The sequence below is a fragment of the Ambystoma mexicanum genome, chromosome 7q, assembly GCF_040938575.1.
Source record: "Ambystoma mexicanum isolate Mex_15411 chromosome 7q, UKY_AmexF1_1, whole genome shotgun sequence".
NCBI lineage: Eukaryota > Metazoa > Chordata > Amphibia > Caudata > Ambystomatidae > Ambystoma > Ambystoma mexicanum.
Genome location: NC_090941.1, coordinates 586,575,178 through 586,597,985, shown reverse-complemented (window position 1 = coordinate 586,597,985; position 22,808 = coordinate 586,575,178). Strand labels below are relative to the sequence as shown.

The 22,808-nt window shown below is 42.4% G+C and overlaps 1 non-coding gene across 1 annotated transcript; it reads right to left on the bottom strand.

The window, feature by feature from the left end:
* Positions 1–3,837: 3,837 nt before the first annotated feature.
* LOC138529109 (5S ribosomal RNA) lies at positions 3,838–3,956 on the bottom strand. Its single transcript, XR_011284458.1, has one exon. It is a non-coding gene; the product is annotated as a 5S ribosomal RNA (ribosomal RNA).
* Between the last annotated feature and the right edge of the window lie 18,852 nt (positions 3,957–22,808).

Genomic DNA, 22,808 nt, shown 5'->3' with positions numbered 1-22,808 from the left:
TCTTCTTTAAGATTAGGAGTCATGTAGAACTCGCTCAAAGCTTGATGTAACAGGCTACTGTCTTGCCACACATCCATGTCCATGGCAGTGACCTGTTGCACCAGTTCTCCTAGCCAGACCTCCTCTTCGTGCTGTGCCCATTCTCCTCTAATAAATAGTTTATGCCGAAGGTGCTTCCTGGCCATGTTTATCTCTACTGTGGTCATTATGGAGAGTGTTGTTTCTTTATTAATTTATTTATATAATAGTAACCTGTATTTTGTTGCTTTTTGTCTAGTTTGGGGTTGATTTACTTTATCTTTACACACAGGCCTGATACTTACGGTCTATGTTTTGAGAAGGCGCTTCTTAACAAAGTGTTCTTATCACCCAAAGTATCACTACCTTGAAGATTAGCCTGCTGTGTTAAGCTGTCACGGGTGGCGACACTTTCTCAATCCTGGACAAGCCCCCAATTTGTTAAGGATTCTAACCGGGCATCACACACCATCCCATGACTCTTGTCACTGGCCTAGGTTGCAGCGCACAATTAAAACACTTTTGCTTTATTTCCTAAAAATTCAGATTGAGATGGCACCCAACCCATCTCACACCCCCTTTTTACAAATACCCTGGGTCACAATGGGCCATGAACCAGGCCGGTGAGTGGTAATACAATATTTATTTATTTTAAATTCAAATAAATCACACACAGTTAATATTGGTCAGCAATCACCAATGGGGTGATAATGGCAAGGAAAATTGATGAAATACACTTAGTTTGCCATTCTAATGTAACCTACAAAAAGCACAACTGAATGAGTGCAATATTACTTTTTGGGTAGATATCGCTCCAGTTAAGATTTCCCCCTGCAATATTTCCTCAAACCCCTATTAACCGAATTTCGGGTGGGTAGCAAGGAGTAGCAAGGAGCCAGGTATACTAGGCAGGAAACAGAAGCGAAATCCGACCTTCTCCCACGAATTGGGTGTCATTCATTTAATAGCAATTGCACAAAATAGCATTCGGAATTACTAAATATTTAATTTACATGTGCGGTTGTATGAATGAAGTCAATATGAGTTATAATAGAATTAGGGATGTAGGAACACTATCAAACTACAATGTAAGGTACCAACAATGGGCATACAGTTCAGAAAATCAACCTTGAAGTGAAAACACAGTGAAGACAAATCACACGAGTAGAAATTGCATTTTCTTACTTTCACAGGTTTAAATGTCAAAACGGTTTGAAAAGCGGGTTGAATAGGCAAAATTGGAATGCATTTTTTATACTAAGGGACAGATACACATCATAGGGATAATATGAAAGTGAAAGAATTACTCTAAATGAATGACAGGATGAAATTCTCAATGGGAAAGGAAATTCGGTTTTAAAAATAAAAGCAGTTGACAGAGAAAATCGGTTTGGAAAGGAAAGGACAAGTTTCACTTAAACTAGATTTTAGTGGCTAGAAAAGAGCAATGCCACCCATGAATAGAAAGGTTAATCTGCAGTTTTAACCACTTCATGCTGTTTACCTCATATAGGGAGAATTAATTTATTTAATCAATATAGTACGAAGCACTTACACAAGTACAGAAATGAGTGGAAGAATGGCACTAACACTTGGAGATCAAGGACAGGAGGCACAAAGGATTCTGACAACTTTCAGGATTTCTGTTAAGGCACTTATGGGATTTCTATGGGATTGGACCTCATACAAGGTAACAGAGCAAAGGATGCAGTTTGTGGTTGTTGGGGGAAGGGAAATAGTCACAACAAGCAGTTGAATGGAGTATTTTGGACAGCGGACCGAGTTTCTGGACAGCGAGGCAATATCTGGTCACTGGTCACAGCAGCAGGCTCTCCTGGAAGAAAACAACTGGGCAAAGGTTTGGTCATGGCACAGCGGCACCTCAGCTGGATAAAGCGGGTAGCAGGGCAGGCAGGTAGTACTGGATAATCCCAATGAGGATTCAGCAACCTTTCCCGTTTTTTTAGGGGGCATTTCTGGATCAATGGTCCTGCTTGCATAGAGTCAGCTATGCTCTGGCAGTGGAATCTGGAATCTTGTAGAGTGAATTTGGAATATCAGGATGTGCAGGAGCTGGAAAATACAGAAGAGATTGTCCTTCGCCTCTTGAACATCTACCTTTTATAAGGCGGGTGACATCATAGGATTTACTATGAGGGCAGACCTTTGGCTTGACATGCCTCTAACAACTGGATTGGTCAGGGTTATTGTTACTGCCTTGCTGTCAGCCGGTTGGACTTCAAGGACATGACATCCGTTTTAGGGTATGTGTTTACAATGCCGATGGCCCTCCCACAGTTATTTTAGCCAAAATCAGTTATGACATAAATTGGATTTTTTTTTTACAGTTATGGCACTTTTCAAAATCCTATAGGCAGATTCCAGATTTTACACTGAACTTGTCATTCCAATTCCCACATTTGTAAGATATTCTTTCGCCATTCTAATAATCTTTCACCATTTCTCGTGGGAACCGCTTCACCTAAAATTCTACAATTTTAGATATGTCTACCTATTATCAAAAAACATCTTTGCAATAAATGTCAAAGTGGCACCATGTATACTTTTTCCATCATTTACATTTGTCTGCCGTTTGCGTCCCCTACATGCTAGGGAAAGCTCCAATGTCTTGTTTCAATGCTACCAAAATTACATTTAAACTTTTAAATTGTTGTATTACTGTGTTTTCCGGTTGCAGGAATGCAAGTCTTAAAGTTCATTAATTCAGAAGTCTTTTGCCCCAAATGGGCCATCATTGTCTTCCAAATAAGGGCATACTTCCCAACCCCGAGTCAAATGTCAGTCTTTAGCCAGCATGAATCCAAGGTTGCTCTGGAGTTACTTTGAAGCTCCCTAGTTTGAGTTGAGGGGAGGTGCTGCTAAAAAGTCACACATATGTGTCCCAGAAATCCATTGTGCTAGTCTGGAGCACTTCCACAGAGTCTGATGAGGGTGTGAGATCCACCACCATTGCCTATTCATATGCCCCGGGGCTGGTCCACTGGATGGGAGGCAGATCCTGTTCACAGGAAGCAACGTCCTTTGAAGCCAGGCCAGGAAAAACCTGTTCTGTAGCTTCAGCAAAAAAAAAAAAGTTTCTTTCCTGAAACAGAAAGCAAAACTGTTGGAATTAAATATCCTACATATATTTTAAAACAACCCCCACCCCCTCCCTCACAAGGACAGGGCCTTAATTCAACAATTTACTTTTAAACAGACATTTCCTTGTTTTTAAAAAGCACCATTTTACACATGGTTAATGTTCCTTTGCTGTCACTTCACAATGAGGTTTTCTTTCTTTCATCAATATTATAAACATTATTTGTAGCCCTAGTCACTTTCTTATACACAGAAATCTGTTCAAGGCCAAGGTCCACTGAAACCGACATAAGCACAGAGAGATAGGGCTTCTTGTGAAGAGTTTAGTTGTGATATTTTGCTGCAAAAAGTCAAGCATTTTTCCATATGGCTTAGAGTGAAGTTATTTGTTATTTCACAGATCTTGCCTGACACAGCCTGTCATTCAGTGAGAACTGCCCCCTTCTGCTGGAGCACAACCTGAATATGGATGGACATAGCTGGGTCTCACTGGAACAGAACTGTGCACTGTTGAAATGGTGGAAAAGAGCATCAGGGCACAGTCATTTTAAATGCAAAATATTTCATTTTTCAATGGGAAACTTTGAGCTAGCAGCATAGCAGCGCTGCTTTTCAATTCCTTTCTTTGGTGCACATAAGGAAAACACTGGCAACCTTTCTCAGGGTGTTCCATGTTCCATCTTGCCCCATATGTGCTTGGCAAAGACAGCGCAGTCATTATGCCTACAGCACCTGGTATTCCCAGGCGGTCTCCCATCCAGGTACTAACTAGGCCCGACACTGCTTAGCTTCCGAGATCAGACGGGATTGGGCGCATTCAGTGTGGTGTGGCTGTAGTATTTCGGTGACTGCAAAATGCAGTTTTGGTGCAATGCAATGGTGCTCAACAGAGCCGGCGCAGTCATTCTGCTGGTACTGCTGAAAAATACAGTTTTGTGATGTAGGGGAGTTCTGCTAGGCAGATGAATGTACCCCACAAATGGCACCAGCGTCACGTTTCTATGGCAATGACCGCTTCAGTGTTTTTACATTTTATATGCATTTTTGCTTTTGGTTTTTCACAATTAGGCTCCATTATGGATCTAAACAAACAGCTGTGTAATTAGCACAATTCATCCAGGTCCTTTGAATCATACTGCAGAGGGCCGTGGTCAGAATTAGCTATCGCCACATCTGCAATCAAAAACGGCCACCCCCATAAAAGTAAACATAGCCATGGTAACAGTGCACGGCGTTGTACAGCAGCAGTCAGAGGCACCATGCCATTGCTTTCCCTTGCACAAGTCTATTGATGATTTATCTCATCGGCTCTGTTCTAGGTAAGCTGCGGGTGTTTCACTATGCATTCATATAACATGATGGGGCATGTGCACATAGATTTAAATGCTCGTTATGCACAATAAACAATAGCAGCTTTCTAACTTGGAATACGGCAGCCATCATAGCGACTGGCGTTGCGAGTACCCGCAATGATGGCCCCCAGCCAACAAGGGCATTCATGAAATATGCCAGATTGAGATGGAATAAGATATCCTTTTACAATGAAACTGTAAAGACAGCGTCAGATTTAGTATGTGAGAAATTGCAATGGCACATTGATTTCAATATTCCCCCAAAGAACTGCACCAGCTGCAGCCATGCAGCACTGAGCATGATCCCCAACACCGATTGTGAAGACATTTAGCTTTTGTTCTCAGCGAGATCATCAAACCGGGTAAGATGTGAACACCCTGGATGTTTTAATACTCCAAAGAGGAACAACTTTTAGTTCAGGGTTGGAATCCTACCCTCAAAAATATCTTTCTTTTTTAGATAGATGTTTCTTGGCTTACATGAAATATCCACAATTGTCAGCCAGCATCTAGACTTAGACAGAAGTTACGATACTGTAGAACCACACTGTGGAATTACTATAACACAGTAAGATTAATTGACCATTATTTTCGGAATGAGTACACACTTCTAAATACATATCTCTGTTCATTCCACGACAGAGAGAAACAGGATCCTTTAAACACATTTCCCCTTCTTGTCCAGATGAAGGCCAATCAACCCTCAGCAACATAGATCAGCTAATGAATGGCTGAAACACTGTTGTGTTGACTTCCCTCCCAGTGTTAATACTCAAACTGCAAATGTTTGTAATATGATATACTTTGTCTACATGTTCATTTGTTTCACTATGATCCCTGATTTTACAAGGGTGTATAAATGTTATTTTGTACTGTGATCCTGTTAAAACCTTTGTACAAAAACAACTTTTATGTATTAAATCCTAAATAAAGAAATGTTTTCCTAATTTGAAACAATGTTATTTATCTTGTGAAAACTGTGTGAGGTGTGCACACCACATTCTGTCACCCTGATCACTTTTCTGTTTGTTGATCCTAGGTGAAGGAGCCTATTTGAGGTTCTTGTAGTCACCAATACAACACTGCGTGCAAATCTGTTCCAGTCTGGACTCCCTCCACCCACTGTCGACATGCAATTTCTCTGCTTGAAGCAGCATCTGCAATATTTGCTTCTAGTTCTGCATAGTGAGTTCCTTAATATTCAGTTTAACTGCAACTCACATTACATTGAGTTTTTTTTATTTTGAAGAGAGACTGATATCCCAGTGAAGCTAAAGAGTATAGAGGAAATAATTACTACTGAAGAGGTTAGGAACTGGCCGTGGTGGAGAAATAGCAGCATTGTTGTATGGCAGTGAGGCCATTGTGGTACTGCATATATGGATGTCATCCCACTTTCTCTCCTTCAACTCTGATAAGACTGAAGTCCTATTCTTTCCCTCCAACACTCTTCCCCCTCCGTCTCCCCCTCCTTTCATTCACTTCCCCCCCTTCTAATCTTCCCATTTCTGGCCACACTCGTAATCTAGGCCTCCACCTCGACTCCTCTCTCTCCTTTTCCCACCATAGTTCTCTTACCTCTCGCGCCTGTCGCAACCACCTCTTCAACATTCGTAAAATCCATTCCGCCCTCACCTTCCATGCAACTAAACTCTTAATTTCCTCCCTTATTTTCTTTTGACTTTTCTATTGCTCTTCCTTCCTCTTTGGACTCCCTGCCTCTCATCTCTCTCCCCTTAAATCCCTCTTTCACTCTGCCATCCATACCCTTTGTCTTCTTGCTCCTCACGACTCAATTTCCTTTTCGCTCTCTTACGTTGGCTGGCTTCCCTTTCACTCCCAAATTAAATTTCACTTCTTCTGTCTCGTCTTTAAATCTCTTCATGATCTTGCTCCCCCTATCTTTCCTCTCTCCTCTCTTTCTACACTCCATCCCGCTCCCTCCGTTCAGCTCATCTCTTCCTGCTTACTGTTTGTGCCTCTTCTCATTTCTGCTCCTTTCAACTCCTTGCCCCGCTACACTGGAACTCTCTACCCCTCTCTATTCGCTCCATTACCTCCTACTCCTCCTTCCGTGCCTCCTTAAAATTTCTTCACATTTCCCCAACCTGATTTTCTTCTTCACTTCCCTTTCACTTCTCCCTCACCCCCCTCTCACACTTCCCTTGCTCATTTGAAATTACATCTTATTCCATCTCCTCCCTTATCTCCCCCTCTCTCCTCCACCCTCCTTCATCATTCTTTATCCCAGGAAAACTGTTCTTCTTGCTGTTTTTTAAAGGCTTGTCTCATGATTGCAAATATGCTTCTGGTTTATATATGCTATGTATTCTTGTTATATTGTAAAGTGCTTTAGCGTAAAGAGCTATATAAACTTAATAAATACAAATACAAATAATGTATTGCATGGGCTTTATCCGTGGTGCCAGTGAATGAAAGTTTGGCCAGCTGCCGTCAGCACCCAGAACACTATCCTGAATGGTTTCCAAATAACTGGCAAAGGGAAGCCCTTGTGAAGGAAGTACCTAATTCAGAGTGGGGGAAAATTGAGTTGCAACAACTGAGAAAGTTACTCCAAAAATAGCCCAGAAAGTAAGTGTTAAGACCCAATTACACAGAGCTTCTGGAGCCTGACCAAAACTGACTCAATTATGGAAATAAACAAAGTAAAAGGCAAAACCCAGCCTTATCATCATCTAAATAAAGCAGGACAGCATACAAGTTTAACATCTGTGATAATCATATACTCATAATTGACACAATACTGTAGACTTAGTTATCAACTAATAGTGGTGGCTACAGATACATTTTTTAGGGGTTACATTTCTGATTGGGTAATGCTTGCCTGATGGCTCCTCCCAAGCCAACCTCTAAATTGTTAACAGTAAAAAGACATCATTTCTACTATAAGCTATGGGTTGGCATAATACGTAATGGGCAGCATGAAATCAGGAGTTCTGATTGTTTGGCTTTCTAATGACCAACCTTGGACAACTGACAAGTCGTCAAAACATGAGCCTGACAGGATTAGCGGAAGAGAAGTCCATAAACTGCTTTCCTTTCAAGTAAAGATGATGCCATCCCTCGTTTCTAGACCACGATCCAGAGTGATCCCTTTGCATTTGGCCTTGTGTGGCATCTCAGGTCAGGGGATACCTGTAATGAGTAAGGCAGGTGCCTTATCTGCATTTGGGGTCACTTGTGATGGGACCATGTCTGGAATTATTTCACCCTGCATTTATTAGGATTTTAGCTAATATTAATGTGAGTGTTATGACTTCTTTTACCACTGGGTATATTCTTGAGTTTTTCTTCATGGAGTGTAAAAAGCTTGTGGAAGGGAGCCCCGGCAAGTGTTGTTGAACTGTGAAAGGTCTGAGCCCGGCAGAGGGGGACCAACATTGAACTGTGAAAGGTCTGAGCCTGGCAGAGGGGGACCAACGTTGAACTTTTGTTTTATTTGAAGAGATCTGAGCATGACAGAAAGGGAACCAGTGTGAACTTTTTGTTTCATTATTTGGGTAAGACTGGAACAAGAGCCTTTCATGTGGAAGGTAGGTGGGCCTCTAGCCACCTTCGAAACTGTTTCAGTGTTAAAACCTGAGCCAGAGTGTGTCATCCTGCCTATAGAAACTGACATATTCTGTGATGTCTAAACATGGGGAGGAGAGCTGATTCAGCCACATTATTCTTTGTCGAACACTTATTTTCCTTTTATAGACATACCTCCTTTACACACTTGTTTGTACAAGAGTTAGAGTAGGCATTAGGTTTTGTTAGCCATTTTGATATTAGAGACATGACTAAGACTGCTTTCTTTATTATTTGATGGTCGAGACGGCTCCCATCCTAGTCACAGGGCAACGTAGGAGTTTTTCCAAACCCCACAAAGTTAATAAAGGTTTTACACATTGTATTTTTTGTGTCAGTGTCAGACTTGTGATACCATGCCTCCCCTACAATGCCCATTAATGTTCCATTTCTATGTTAGTGAGCTATATTTGTGCGTCATTCATGTTGCATTCAGCTTATGTTAGTATTCTTCATGTCTTATGGATGCCATGTTCATATTTTTCATGTCTAAATGCATGTGTTACCTAGTGTTCGCGTTCTTCATGTTAAGTGCATATTTGCTTCATGTCTAATGCATGTACATGTATTGTCACATCGTTAGTTTAGTTTCTCGTGGCATCTTCAGCTTAGATTGTGTCCATCTCCTGCTGTACCTGCCTGGGCATTACAATTGTCTTAGTGAGTAACATTTCTCACCTGTGCAAGCTGATGGTGTATTCATCTGCCTCTCAACTTCCCCCCCTCTGGTCGAATCCTGGAACACACTATCCCTTCTGCTCTCCCCCATATAGGGCTCTTTGGATATTCATATCTTTATCACCCCCTTCAAGCATCCTCTATGTCTTATACGTTCATCCACGCTTCAGGTCATATAGCAATCACAATATACCCAGTGCTCAGTGTGTTTATGAGGGTCCTGTGGATGAATACATTTTGATAATGGAGGGGCAATTGGCTTTGCATTGCCTGAACACAGGCAAGGTTATCTTTTTGGGTATACTTGTGTATGTGAGTATCCAGGATTTTTTTTTATTTTCATTGTTTTTGTATTGGCTTATTTTAATTCTTAGAACACAGAACCCAAATAGTACTAGTACTAAAATGGCAATCAGTATTTTGAATGAATTAGCCAACCAGAAGGGCATCCATAAGAACAGGTAATTGAACCAGTCCTCATCAGCAATAGCATCTACCTCCACCACAATTTGTGCGTGTTTCTATTAAGGTGGCTATGGCCTCTGTGAGGGTTCAATTCTCCTCATCAATGGCGGATTTGTATGTGCAGCAAGAAGGTTTGCGCACACACACCCCTCAATGGCTGTTATCAAACAGATTGCCCTCAGCTCTTCTCTTATGGCATTAAAGCCTTTTACTGTTGTGTTTTATTGTCTGCAATAACTCCCAACTGATAATCTGCAGTCACTTTACAGTTATGTTGGCCTATAACCCAGCAGTAAAGAGAGATGCAAAGAACATCTCAGTTCTGCCAAACACTTTGAACACACACATAAGACATAAGAGAGATATTACACTTGCATGCATGAAAAGGGGAAATTATGACTCAATGAAGATGGAAGAGGCTTATGATGCCATACCAGATTAACACATTTTGGGAAAATCACAAATCTGCACCTCACTCTGGGGTACTGCCAAGACTGGCACACTTATAATTACCAGGGAGGACTGACCTCCCCAATTTGGAAGAAGTTGCATGTAGGCTTTAGAAGCACAAGCCCAATGGTGGTCCATCATCATGGCTGTTAATACTTTCATGCCAGTCACATCAAAAATACGTGTACACTTTGGGTTCATTTCAACATGTGCTCTGTGGTTATATCTGAAGCACAGGGTGGCAGGTAAGGAATATGGTACATTTGGGTCATTTCTAAAGGCATACTCCATTAGCATTTTGCACAACTTCTTCAGGCTGCTGTAGGAGTGAGTGCTAAGTCATGCTTTGCAAACTATGAATCCTTCTGCCATCAGTATGTGTCCTTTTACTTGTAAATGTCCTCTGTCTCAACACCCCGGTACTTCTTTTCCTTATGCTTCATACACTGCAGCATTTTATGCTCTTCTATTTTCATCCCACCAAATGTTGTGTCCATTGATAGTTATTTTACTACTTTGTGTTGTACATCAGATTTTATCATGGTGTTCTTCTGTTTTATAAACGTATCCTCCTGTGGAGACTTTCCTTTTGTCACTGATTCTATGGAGGCTGTCTGCCCATGAAATTGACCTTCGGTCATACATAGTGCAAGGTGTGTGATGCAACGTGCAGCATTCGTGGGTGCTTCTGTAGCTATGAATGTCCTAGAGGTGCTCATGGAGTAGGGAATGAGGGAACACACAAAACAACTCTCATCAAATGTCTCTTGCCCCACTTTGCTCATGTGCTCCCACCAGGTATTGTTGGTAACATGTACTAACTCATCAATATATTTAGTCAGGTGTATTGAGTTGTCTAACACATTTCTTTTTAGTCTTTTCATATTTGTGTTTACTACAGGGAATTCTTCTGGTGTCATTTTGTTCATCATTGTCACAGTGCTGATACTCATTTTTACTGATTTAGCAGTATTGTAAATGAACAATTCTCTTTCTGCAATAAAATATATTATATAAAAACTACAAACTGTAAAGAACATTGGTATTATTATTGCTAGGGTATCTCCTTTCTGCAAATTTCTGGGAGTAAACTCTCTTCTAGGTGCTAAGAGAGAATATCTTCTATTATTCAACATATGCATTCTTGTTGCAGGAGAAGTGGTTTGTTACTTTGTTATACTTGAAAGCAAGCGTTCACAAGGATAATCTTGTCAATATTGAGAGAAAGTCTATTTCCAACACCATGTAAGCCTTTAGATTGAATAGTAATATTGTTATGCAGACGTTCCAAGCTCCTAAAAAGGGATACGTGTTTATAAAAAAGGATAAAATGTAGAAAAATATAATTGCTATAGGAAACATGTTATTTTCCGTTTACTGTAGAAGTGTCATGCTTTATTTTAGGCCAGCATCATTGAATGGATGTTGAACTGACCTTTCTGTGTATCTATAGATAGAACAATGTTTTTTATTCTTCTTGCTGCTGATTGGTCCTCATAATAGACCTCGCTTGGACTCTTCTCACGTCCTCTTCACCTTTGTGCTCAAAGTTGGTGGACGGGGGGTCACTCCTTTGTAGACTTTTACGTTGCTGAGGTGTAACCAGGCAGGTCTTCCTTTGACTTTTACTGCATTCTGTGAAACCGCCTCCACTATGACTGGTCCCTCGAAACGTGGCTTGTGCAACCGTTGGGTGAAATTCTTACACAGAACCTTATTCCCTGTAAAACAGTACTAGTGGTTTCAATATAGATTTTGGATCAACTTGTTCTTGTGCTACATGAGTCTTCTTCAAAATCCCCTTCCGCAGTTGTACCTGTCGATACATACATTTAAGAGATTTCATGATGGCTGTCAAATAATCGTGCATTTTACTCCCTAACACAACAGCAGCATTCTGTGAATCAGTTTGAGCTTGAGTGGAAGGAACAATAGGTGTGTGCATTTGGCATCCTGTCCCCAGCTAATGTAGAGTCCGGTGATGGTCAGAGCTGGGCTGATTGAGTAATGCAAATAGGGCTAAAGGAAGGCAATGAAGCCAATTATTTTTAAGTGTCTATTTTAGTTTGGTAATTCACTCCTTTAGGAGGCTGTTTGCTTGTGGGTGTTAAGTGGATGAGAATGTATGCTTTATACACAACAGGATAGTGATGTGCATGCGGTCATTCAGTGGACAGTGGCAGAGTGAGATACTGCTGCAGTACGGCAGTCTACAGAGAATGGCGTGTGTGGCTATAATTGTTTCTACAGTTTCATTAGTGAGCGTCAGAGTGAAGTGAAACTCACATTGACATCATCATCTGAGGTTGCTATGTGGACCCCGTTGACACTCAGATCTATTACACTTCTGAGGATTGTTCACAGCTGACGGATTGGTTTACAGTTACCCCGCCTGCCTCCCTGCCCACCGACAACTCCTCAAAATGGGATGGCACAGCGCGTAGCGCTCTTATGAGGTCATTCAGTGGACTGAGGCAGAATGAGAGATACTGCAGTCTGCCAATTTGATGGCTGAAGGCAGATGGCAGAGGGCACTGTTGAAAAGGTACAGTTATAAGTTCAGCTTATTATAAAAGTGTGTTTAATCAGGACAACCAGTTGGCTGTTTACCTTCATATTAATAGTGAAATGGTTCAAGCAAAGTTCCAACAAACCGAGCTATGTCTACCGACTCTGTGACTTTAAAATTACCAGCACATTACCTACCAGCATATTTGAATGAAAGATCTATGGCACAGGTTGTGGTGGGGACTGGAGGGAGCAAAGGGCAGAAAGTATGTAAAAGCCTCTGGCAGGCATTACTTCTGAGCTAGAAGCTCCCCTGGGTGCCATTTCCTAAACAACTGTGAAGACAATGGGGAGGCCTCGGTTGAGTCATGCTCATTGGAGCATAGAGACTCAGAGGACGTATTGACTTGTCAGAATATCGATTTCATTTCAGATGTTTCGATACTCGCTCCAGTTGTCTCACATGAATTAACTAAGCGGGTTTGCCTGTCCTTAGGGTTGCGAGTATCATTTAGTCCATCATGAGAAAGAAGAGAGGAAGTTCCTCTATACTGATCAGCACCTTAAAGGTCAGCCCAGTCATCACCTATCTCACTTGAAATATCATTGCAAATTATTGACTTAATACCTACAGAGGAGTCCTCAGCTATTGAGCATCAATTGGGGGAGCTTGATGGTGTACCACGTGAGAATTGTGAAAATAATCAGCTGGACATGGTACAAGGGGAGCAGATTATAGATGCTTTCTCATTCCCTGCACTATCGGGACCCTCATCACAATGGATAAAGGCCATGACCTAGTCCAGTATGAATTAAGGGAAATATGTTCAGCCCTGCAGGACTTATGTGCTAAACTTTATTCTGTTGAAGGATGTGTCATGACAAGTGGTCACCTACTGACTAAGGAGGTCGGTGAACAACAAACTGGCTCAGATGGACCCTTCTTGAGTAACCCAATCAAAGCCAAATCAATGGAAATTGACAGGGGTAGCCAGACTACGTTATCGTCTGACCATATAATTAGTCCTTTGGAAGCACTCAGATATAACTCTGGTCTTACATTGTTTGATTAGGTTACTGAGGGTGCTACCTCTCCGGTTCCTCTTGAGCAAGGCACTGTTGAAGAAGCCTCTGAGTCTCCAACTAACCAACAACAGAAAAAGAAAAAGAAATTGAAGAATGTTAACTTTCCACAAAAAGGAAGAAAGGGCTCGTGGAAATTGCTCTGTTCATTAAAATGTACTATAGGGGCCTCAATGCAGAACAATGAAGATGAGGTTTTGTGAATGCGACCGATAAAAGCTAAGAAAACTTAAGCAATCCCTGAAAAGACTTCCCCCGCAGCTCCAATTGAGGCCATAGTCAAAGGGAAGGGCTTAACACTTAATCACACAATCAATAATAGAAAAGCTGCTAATGGATTAATTACAGGCTTTCTAAAACCTCTGTGAGAGCCTGGCCTAAATAGCTCAGTGAATTCTATTTGAATTTCTACTCATTCTACCAAGGAAGAGGAGGAGTTGGACTCCTTGCTAAAACATACAGAAGAGGATCACAAAGCATCTGAGGCTTCTAAAACCCCAACAGAGGAAAGGGCACAAGCTCTGCCTGAGGATCCACCAGCCTTCTTATTAAATTTAATGCCTTTCATACTAGCTAGTCAACAAACTTGTACATCAGATAATGTCTTCCCGCTCATTCTTTCATTGGAGGAAAAAATAAAGAAACGAATTAGTACATCTGCTAAAGATTCAGCAAATGTGTCTGTGCAACAAGAGATTAAGAAGATTAATCAATTCAGACTTCAACAAATTGGTGACCTACCCTTAGATTAACAGAGCTCTAGTTTGGACTGTGCTGAGGGGCAAAGGGGGGAAGCATTGACCTAGATCAACTTGGAATGTATGTTTGCAGTAAGAGGGGCCTTCCCATTGAATAGGCGATATGTGTTGACTTTATTTGGGGAATTGCAGAGGTTTCAATGTATAACATCAAAGAAAATAGCTCAGGTAAAATGTATTCGCAATGCTAGAGTAGATCTGGTAAGAAAGGTTTTCTATTCTGAACTGGTAAAGAACATAGCCCTGCAAGAATGTCTAAGCCTGAACTAGCTAGGATATTCAATTTATATAATACTGCAGCCTTGCTGATCTAAATGCCAAAAATTGATTCTCTGTTTAGTATCCACTTGTATACTCCATGACACCCCTTAGTTGTGATGCTAAAAGCAGGAATGTCTGCTGGGCAAGATAGTATTAAAGGAGCACTGGAAAATCATATGGTGTTCTATGACTGGGCACATATCCTGAACACATTACACGAACAAGGGAACACAAGGCAAAGAAACATGTGAAATCAGCAAACAAGGGTGTACTTGTGGAACATGCACAGCTTCCAGCATTTCGCATCAAATTACTATCTATGGTCAGTAGCAGATATAATTTGCCTACAAGAAACATGGATTACTGAGACTCCAATTCTGGATGGGTTTGAGATGTGTTTTGGGCCAGCAGGTAGGGGTATGAGAGGGTGTCCCTTTGGGGGGCTACTATGTAGTGCTTTGCCTATCCATTGGTATTAGTAGGACACATTTGGATATAGGTATATGTGATGTTTTGAGCGTTAAATTTGACTGGTGTTATGCCAATTGGCATTCACATAGGGAATGTTTTGTTTTGAACATTTATCATAATCCGACAACCACTAATATGTGGCACTTTCTGGAATGTATCTCAGATATCTTTGAGAAATATGCACCAGAAATGTGTCTCAGTGTTATATTGCTGGGTGACTTTAATAGTGAATGAATTGGTGAACAATACTATGATACAGAGGGGGCTAGAGAGGTCTCAATGGCATTGAGGGATAGAAGTCATAGTATTAGAACTATCTTGGATGAGTGGGGTGCACCTGGTCTAGTTTAGTTGCAAAATCAGACTATGGGCCTCATTACGAGCCAGGCGGAGCACCATGGTGCTATTAGCACCATGGTCCATGCCGGTGTCTGCCATGGCGGAATGGGGGATTACCACCCCATCCTGAGGTTGGTGGGGCGGTAATTCCCCATGCCACCATGGCCCTTCCCCATTCCCATTTTTGCCCCATAGGGCTCAATGGGAATGGGGAAGGCGCTAATAACGGTACCGCAAATTGCTGTACCGTTATTAGCACCAAAGTCCCTTTGCGGCACCCTACTTTAACGGCTGGTAAAACCAGCCGTTAAGGTCGGGTCCCGCAAAGGGACCTTGTAATCAGGCGTTAAGGGTTTAACGGTGCCGACACCTTTTACGGCGCCGTTAAACACTTAATGCCAGGGTCGTAATGAGGCCCTATGTATTTGTCTCATATGACCTGGTGCCCAAGTCTAAGCATCTGGTTCTTGCATCCCAGGAAGGCAGTGACAAGTGCCTAGTAATAATGACAATGGCTCTAAATACTAAAACTGTTAGTAAGGAAATAAGAAACCTGTGTTTTGAAATAAGAGGGAGAGACCATGTTATTATATGGTGGCCATCAATATCCATGAGGCTCAGATCAAAAATAAATGAATGGTATGATGAAGGAAAATTTGCTGAGTCGAAACCTTATTTTGCTTCTCTGTTGCAAAATCTTGGATTGGCGCCTACTAGAAAACATAATATGGGTCCTACTTTGGGCCATCACTCTCACATATTTAATATTAAGGTTTTACAGGAAAAAAGAGAACTCAGGCGCAAGGGGCGACTTGTTATGAAGCAGGGTTGGGCGGGTATCCCAATTTTAAACAAATTGAAACAAACTTATACCAACTAGGTCAAAAGTTATCGTTATATACTGTATCAGAAATGATGCACAATCAATTCTGAACTGCCTTGAAACTAGTGACGGTTCACGCTTTTGGTTGCTGTTGAAATCAATTGATCAGCAAACTGCTAAGCAAGCTTAACCAATTGAGGGGTCTGTTTCGGAGCACTATTTTCAAGATCTATATTATAGTACTAAGGAATTTGACAATAATCCACTAACAACTGTTGAACCATATAAAGAACTTTTCTCTTGGAACATTCTTGATATTGATTTGCATGATATTTATTGTGCAATCATTAAAGCAAAAACCTCAAATACTCCTGGGCCAGATGGTCTCTCAAATATGACACTAAAAATCCAAACCGTCACTTTGGGCAAAGGCTCTGTTTGATCTGTTCAATAATATCATGAGATGTTGTGTCTTTCCTCCCTCAGAGCTGGATTAAACAGTCTTAGTGATCATTAAGTCTGGGGATCGATCGAATCCTGTTCATTATGGGCCAATCTCACTTTTGGATGCATCCTATAAAAGGTTTTTGTCCTTTATCCTGAGGAATCTAAATAATTGGGCTAGGCAAGCACAATGCCTCAATCTTAATCAGTCAGGCTTTAAAAGAGGAATTAATACCTCACTGCACCTTTTAGATAGACAGGTAATGGACACAAACCAACAGCTTTACCTTGCCTTCTTGGATATAAGAAAATAATTTGATTGCATCATCAGACCAAAACTCTGGGGAAAAATGCTTTTGCAGGGTTGTCCCCCTCGTCTATTAGCTATGCTAGAAGCACTCCACTCAGGTACCAGAATGCAGATTAAGTTGGATCAGTGTGGAACTCTATCAAACTGGGTCAGTAGTAAGCAGGGTCTGTGCCAAGGTTGTGTATTGACCCATTTCAAATTAACATGTACATTTTTTACATCAGTGACAGCCCTAGGGGTGTGGGAGCGAACCCTCCGAGATTGGGTTCTCATAAGGTACACTACCTCTTTTATGCCGATGTCTTGGTACTCATTAATTATACTGCGATTCGGCTGCAGCGCTTACTGGAGGCAGTCAATAAGTATTTTAAAGACATAGGGCCTCATTACAAGTCAGCCGGTCCGGAAACAACGGTGGCGGTAAATCCGCTGCCACCATTGTTTCCGGACCAGCTGATTCTGAGTCCTGCTGGTGGGAGGTGTCAATTCCGCCAGGTCTGCCCTGGCAGTAGAAACACCACCTGCCTGCAGGCAGACATTGAAACACCGGCTCTGTCATAGACGGAACCTGTGGTTCCATGGTCCCCATCCCCAGTCCTATGGGACTCCTTGGGAATGGGGATTTACAGAATTCCGCCTCCAGAATTACTGGGTCACTGGGGTTGTAATGCCCCAGTGATTCTGGCAATCACGGAGGCGGATTGGTATTACGGGTCCGGTGGCAGCCTGCCGGTTTTTCCGGCACAATTACAGCCGAACTCGTAATGAGGCCCACAGGTTTGGAACTAAACATCTCCAAATATAAATTCTTGGTAATCAATCACTCAGTAGGAAACTCGAGGAGAAGGTCAATAAAAAAATAAAAAGCTTGGTTTTGTCATTGTCGATTTAGGGTTAGTTTCCCTGCAGGCCGGAATTGAATGGCGACGACTGCAGATTTTAAGATGAATATTAGTACCGCCAGAGAATACTCTGTTTGTTATGCTTAGCCTGGGACTAGCCATTTGTGCAAGATATTTAATAAATGGGGGGTGTTTGCCTACTAATACATGCCAAAATGGAGTCACCTAACAATGAGTTTGTACACTATGATATGATATGATAGTCACCTAACAATGAGTTTGTACACTATGATATGATATGATATGATATTTTGTATGTATCACGCTCATACACAAGTGTTTCAGGCAAGGGAGGACAGGGGAGGGCAAGGACAGGGCAAGGGAGGACAAAACAACAATCTTACTAGACCCAGTGACATTGGGAATGCACAAGTGCAGCGGAGAGGGAAGTGGGAAAGTACAGAGGGGAGAAGTGGAAAGTGCTGAGCAAAGGATCAAACTATCTTCACAGAGTAAAGAAAAAAAACTTAGAACATGATTGGATTGCAAACAGAGACTTGTTGGCTTATTGTAAGGTGTATGGTAATTTCCAATTTGATGTAAAACCATTTACTGTTTTGCAGCCCTACCACAAAAACATGAATCAATGACATGTAGAATTGGGCTTTTAAGAGTAAAACGTAATCTACTCCTTACTAGTGAAGTGCTAGGAGCAAGTGCAAAAATTCCAAAAAAGGAGAGATTATGCCATTTTCGCAGGATCGGCACTGAGACATTAAAACATTTAAAGATCAAATGCATGGCCTTGCCCGTAATAGGATCAGAATAATTTGGTAGGTACATGATGAAGTCAGAAACTCTTTCAAGGGAGCGAATATGGCACTGCTTGCTAACAAACCCAGGGGATATGCTTGTTATAGCTGCAATGAAATATGTTAAATTGATCTATACAGAAAATGATTGCCTGAATTTTGAATGCTTGAAAGCACTCCGTTGTGCACCCTCTTCTTAAGAAACCCTCTGCGACCCTTTCAGCCTGATCAACTATCACCCAATTGTCGGGGGGAAATTCTGCCGGGGTCGGCCGGGCCGTCCGCAGACCTCCGGGCAGGGAGGCCCCAACTCCTCCCGTATATCCCAAAAGAGATAGAGTATGAGACACACGCAAGAAGAAAGGTGACTCTGCTGTTTATTAAACAAAACGGCAGGGATGGGTCAAGGAGCGTACGCGTCCGTCCTGACACACACACAATCGTGGGGCTCACAGGCCCTTTTTACCTTAGTATGACGCGCTACTTGCGTCACCTTACAAAGTTTAGCAAAAAACCTAGTTCCACTCTGGATTGGTTACTCGAGTGGTAGGGTTAGTATAGCATACATATAGAGAACGATGTTAGTGGTTGAGGGTTAGTCAGGTGATATACTTGGGCTGTCCCTTCAATTTGATACATGAAAATTGTTACATGAAGACCTCTGAGGATTGGTCAATGTTAATAGCGTCAGTGATAAGAGCCCCATGTTCTGATTGGTCCACTCGCGAGCCCCCCAATCTGAGACTATCGCTGTTCTCAGCTCGCGGTGCACCTGTCATTTGCAACAATGTTTTACTGTGGGTAGGTGTAAACAATGTGAGGATTTATTCATATGTTGGGAGGTCGACTACTCCCACTGCTGCAGATGTCCAATGAGTCTTTTAATTGTATCCGCCTGTGTCTTAAAACGTGGGATTCAGGCGTCTCCTTCCTCCTCGGTTTGGCATCCTGTCAGGTTTGGCTTTGTCACTTGAGGTGGGACCGTGTTTTGAGGCAAAATTCAACACAATTAATATTGTTTTTCCTACTGTGTTCCTGGTTTATCTTGCAGGTGCGACCTTGGCGTTGGCTTGCAGCGTGCGAGATTGCAACATCGTGCCCTTGGCGGTGTGCTTTCGCCGGGCTCATTCTGCAGGGTCAGCAACCGAGCTCTTGCTCATTCAATGTTCATGGAAACTTTTGCCTGCGGCCTACTTGGGCCTGGTGCATAGGTGGAACCGTTTGATGCAGAGCGCTTTAGGTTATGGTATCATATTGCTCTATCCTCAGTATCGTGTCTCCGTTATACTCTTCATTATGGTACATGGTTCTTAGAAGAAGCGTGAGCAAGCCTTTTTTAGATAAGTTCATGATGCGTCTTGCGTTTCTGCATTTTGAGAGCCTATGTGGAAAATAATAAAGATGTACGTCCGTGAGTATGTCTGTCGCCTACGTCATAGCACTGAGTATATTCTTCGTGTGGATTGGTGTGGGAGTGTCCGGTGTGTATGTTTGCACAGGTGTGCTAACCGTTGGCTAAGTCGTCATGGCATCTCTAACGACGTGTTGAGTTAGTGCTGGATGGTTCAGTCGAGTCCATCCATGCCGCAGGTGTCGGCATGTGCAGGGCAGGCTGGTGGGCACATCCGTATGTTCCTGTACCAGGGTATTTGATCGTCTGGTAGATGGGCAAACTCCTCTCGTGGCGGATGTCTGGGCCGTGATCCTCTAGGCCAAGCGCGAGGGGGGAAGGGCGGGAGCCTATTCTTCCATTCTCCCACTTCAGTCCCCCCTCTGGTTGACTTGTCGACCACAAACATATCCTTTTCATTATCTCCTCTTACTCTCCATATTTTAGTTATTCCTCCCAAATGTCCGTAGTGGTTAACATGGTCTTCAAATTACCAATACATATATTCACACGTTCCTCCAGGAGTGCAGTATACCCATTTCCCTATGTAGCTCTTTGGGTTTCTTGGGTTTTCGATCTTCACAGATGGTGGATCCAGGTGGTTGGTGATGATCTGATTGCGCAACTTCTCTCTCTCTTTTATGATTGTTTCTGTGTGTTTGCCGTCATCTGTTGGCATCAAGAGGTGCATACCAACCATTTCGATCATCTCGTCTGTGGTGCGTGCCTTCCGGGCCTTCCAAAATCTTATTATGATCAGTGTAGCTCCAGCCAAAATAGTACATCCTACTATAATCTTCAGTCCGTCTGACAGCCAAGATGGCATCCATGACCATAATATTGAAAACCAGCTCTCATCCTTTTTCACACCTTTACTTTCATCCATCATTTTTGAGTGCATCTGGGTCAATTGTAAAACTGCTTCTGTCAGTGTACCATTGTCAGCATCGTTGGCAGGGGTGAATGTGCAGCATGATTGTCCTATCTTAGCGCAAACTCCTCCTTCCATTGCTGTGAGGAGGTCCTGTACATATCTGTTCTGAAGCGCTACCATCCTCAGAGCTCGCAGTTCCTCTTTTATTGCGTTAAATCCATTCACTGTAGAGTTAATTGTCATCATTAGTTCCCACCTAGTTATCTGGAGCCATTTTGTGTTTGCGTAAGCTTGTAGTCCTGGATGTATTATTGAGGAGAAGAACATTGCCGCTCTGCTGAATAGTCTGTGTTCTGGCGGAATTGAAGTGAGTGCTGTTTCCGACCTTCCCCACAGGTAATTTCCTGTCAGAGGTTCTCCTTGTCTTTTCTTCCTATTCAGGACGGTGTTGTTGCTGTTGTTCCTGTTCTCTTGCCCCTTCTGAAGCTGTGCAGATCTCTTCTTCCTCTTGTTTCCTTCATCCATTTTGGGGAAATTCGCCATATTCACATGTTTCTGGGGCACCACTAGTGATGGTACATTAACGTGTACTATTGTGCATACACCATTCCACAGAGGGGGCAGTGTGTGGTATGCCTTGTCTCCACAGGCCCAGTAATGGTCCATTATTACTGCTGTTCCTGCTCCCCCCTCAGGTAACTCCATCACGCTTTCACAGTTGGTGTTGTATCCTACGTCCACTTCTCCTTTATGTTGGTAGCATACCTTAGGCGCAGTTAGCGGCAGTATTGTTATTGGGTCTTCATCCTTTTCCATCCACGTGAGCATGGGTACGTACTTGACCCAAATCATCCAACATCTATGGTTGTGTCCATCAATAGTTGAAATACTTTCTCTTGTTACCATGTTGCTGCCAACCACTCCTATGTCCCATTTGTTGTCCATGTACACCTTCCCTGTTATTATCACCAGTGGTCTTTCCCAACATCCGTTTTTACCAGGGACTTCAGTGGCGTACCAATCACATGGTAGGTACTGCAGTGTTACTTTCTTTGTTTCTCCTTTTTCAGGACCACTTGTTATGTATCTGAATCCTTCAGCATGTAAACTGCTCTTGTGGTAACTCAAATAAGTCTTGAGGAAGTTGTTTTCATATGGATATGTGTCTCGTGTTTTCCACACCAGATGCACCACTGTCCCTTGAAATCTTCCTTTCGTCTGGAACAGTGCCAGGTATATTATACATCGTGCTGTTTTTTCATCTATCTCCGTGGCAACAAATGTTCGGGAAGCGCTCATGGCGTATGGAATTAATGAGCAAACGTAGCAGCTGTCTTTTGTTGTCTGTTTACCTATGTGGGTCATGTGTTGGTACCATATGTTGTTTGAGATGTGTGCTGAATCTTGTATGTAGTTGTCAATACCTTTATTATCTGAGTATGTGCTGCGTTTAACTCTATTTTTCTTGTGTGGGATTTTACTGGTACCACCTGACGTAACACCTGTTGCAGCTGGGGATGGGGGTGCATTAGGTTTGGGTACAGCAATAATATCAATAGCATAGCTGTACTGCCATACAGAGGCAGCCAAGAACCCGGTGATCATTAAAATCCCTATCAATTTTATTACAAATGCTAATTTCACCGGCATTTTGCTCTTACCTTGCTGCAGTCCGGCAGCTTATTCTTGCGACGTTACAGTTGCCCGCCTGAAAATTCTTAATATGCTCGTTATTAAGGTTAGTTATTGTTACTAAGCTCTCCCTATCAGGTAGTCATTCAGTGCCCAGGCGAAGAGCTGTTCCCACGCCAATCTAAGCGATCTATCTCTTAGGGCAGGCAAGTATGGTTGGAGGTGGGGTATTGAGTGTTCTATGGCTAAGAGGAATGTTGTGTAGTAGACACGTACCCTCCTTCTTTTCAGGTACGTTGGCCGTTTTATTTCATATACAAATTGGTGTGACAATTCTTCCAGGTAATTATCGTCTGAGGGCACCATCTACTCCTGGGCAGTGAATTGGTTAGTTATCTATTTCCCTAACAGTACAATAATACGCTGTACCTGCATGTGCGAGAGAAAAGAAAGAGAACATTCAGGTGTTTACATGTGTATATGTGCAAAACAATGTCCTTCAGTTCAGTTATTACTACAGTGGGTAGGGGGTCAATGGGCAGAGGGTTTGGGGCTCAACTGGTGGAAGTCTCTTTACCCTTTGATCGTGTAACCATGGGGTGGGCGGT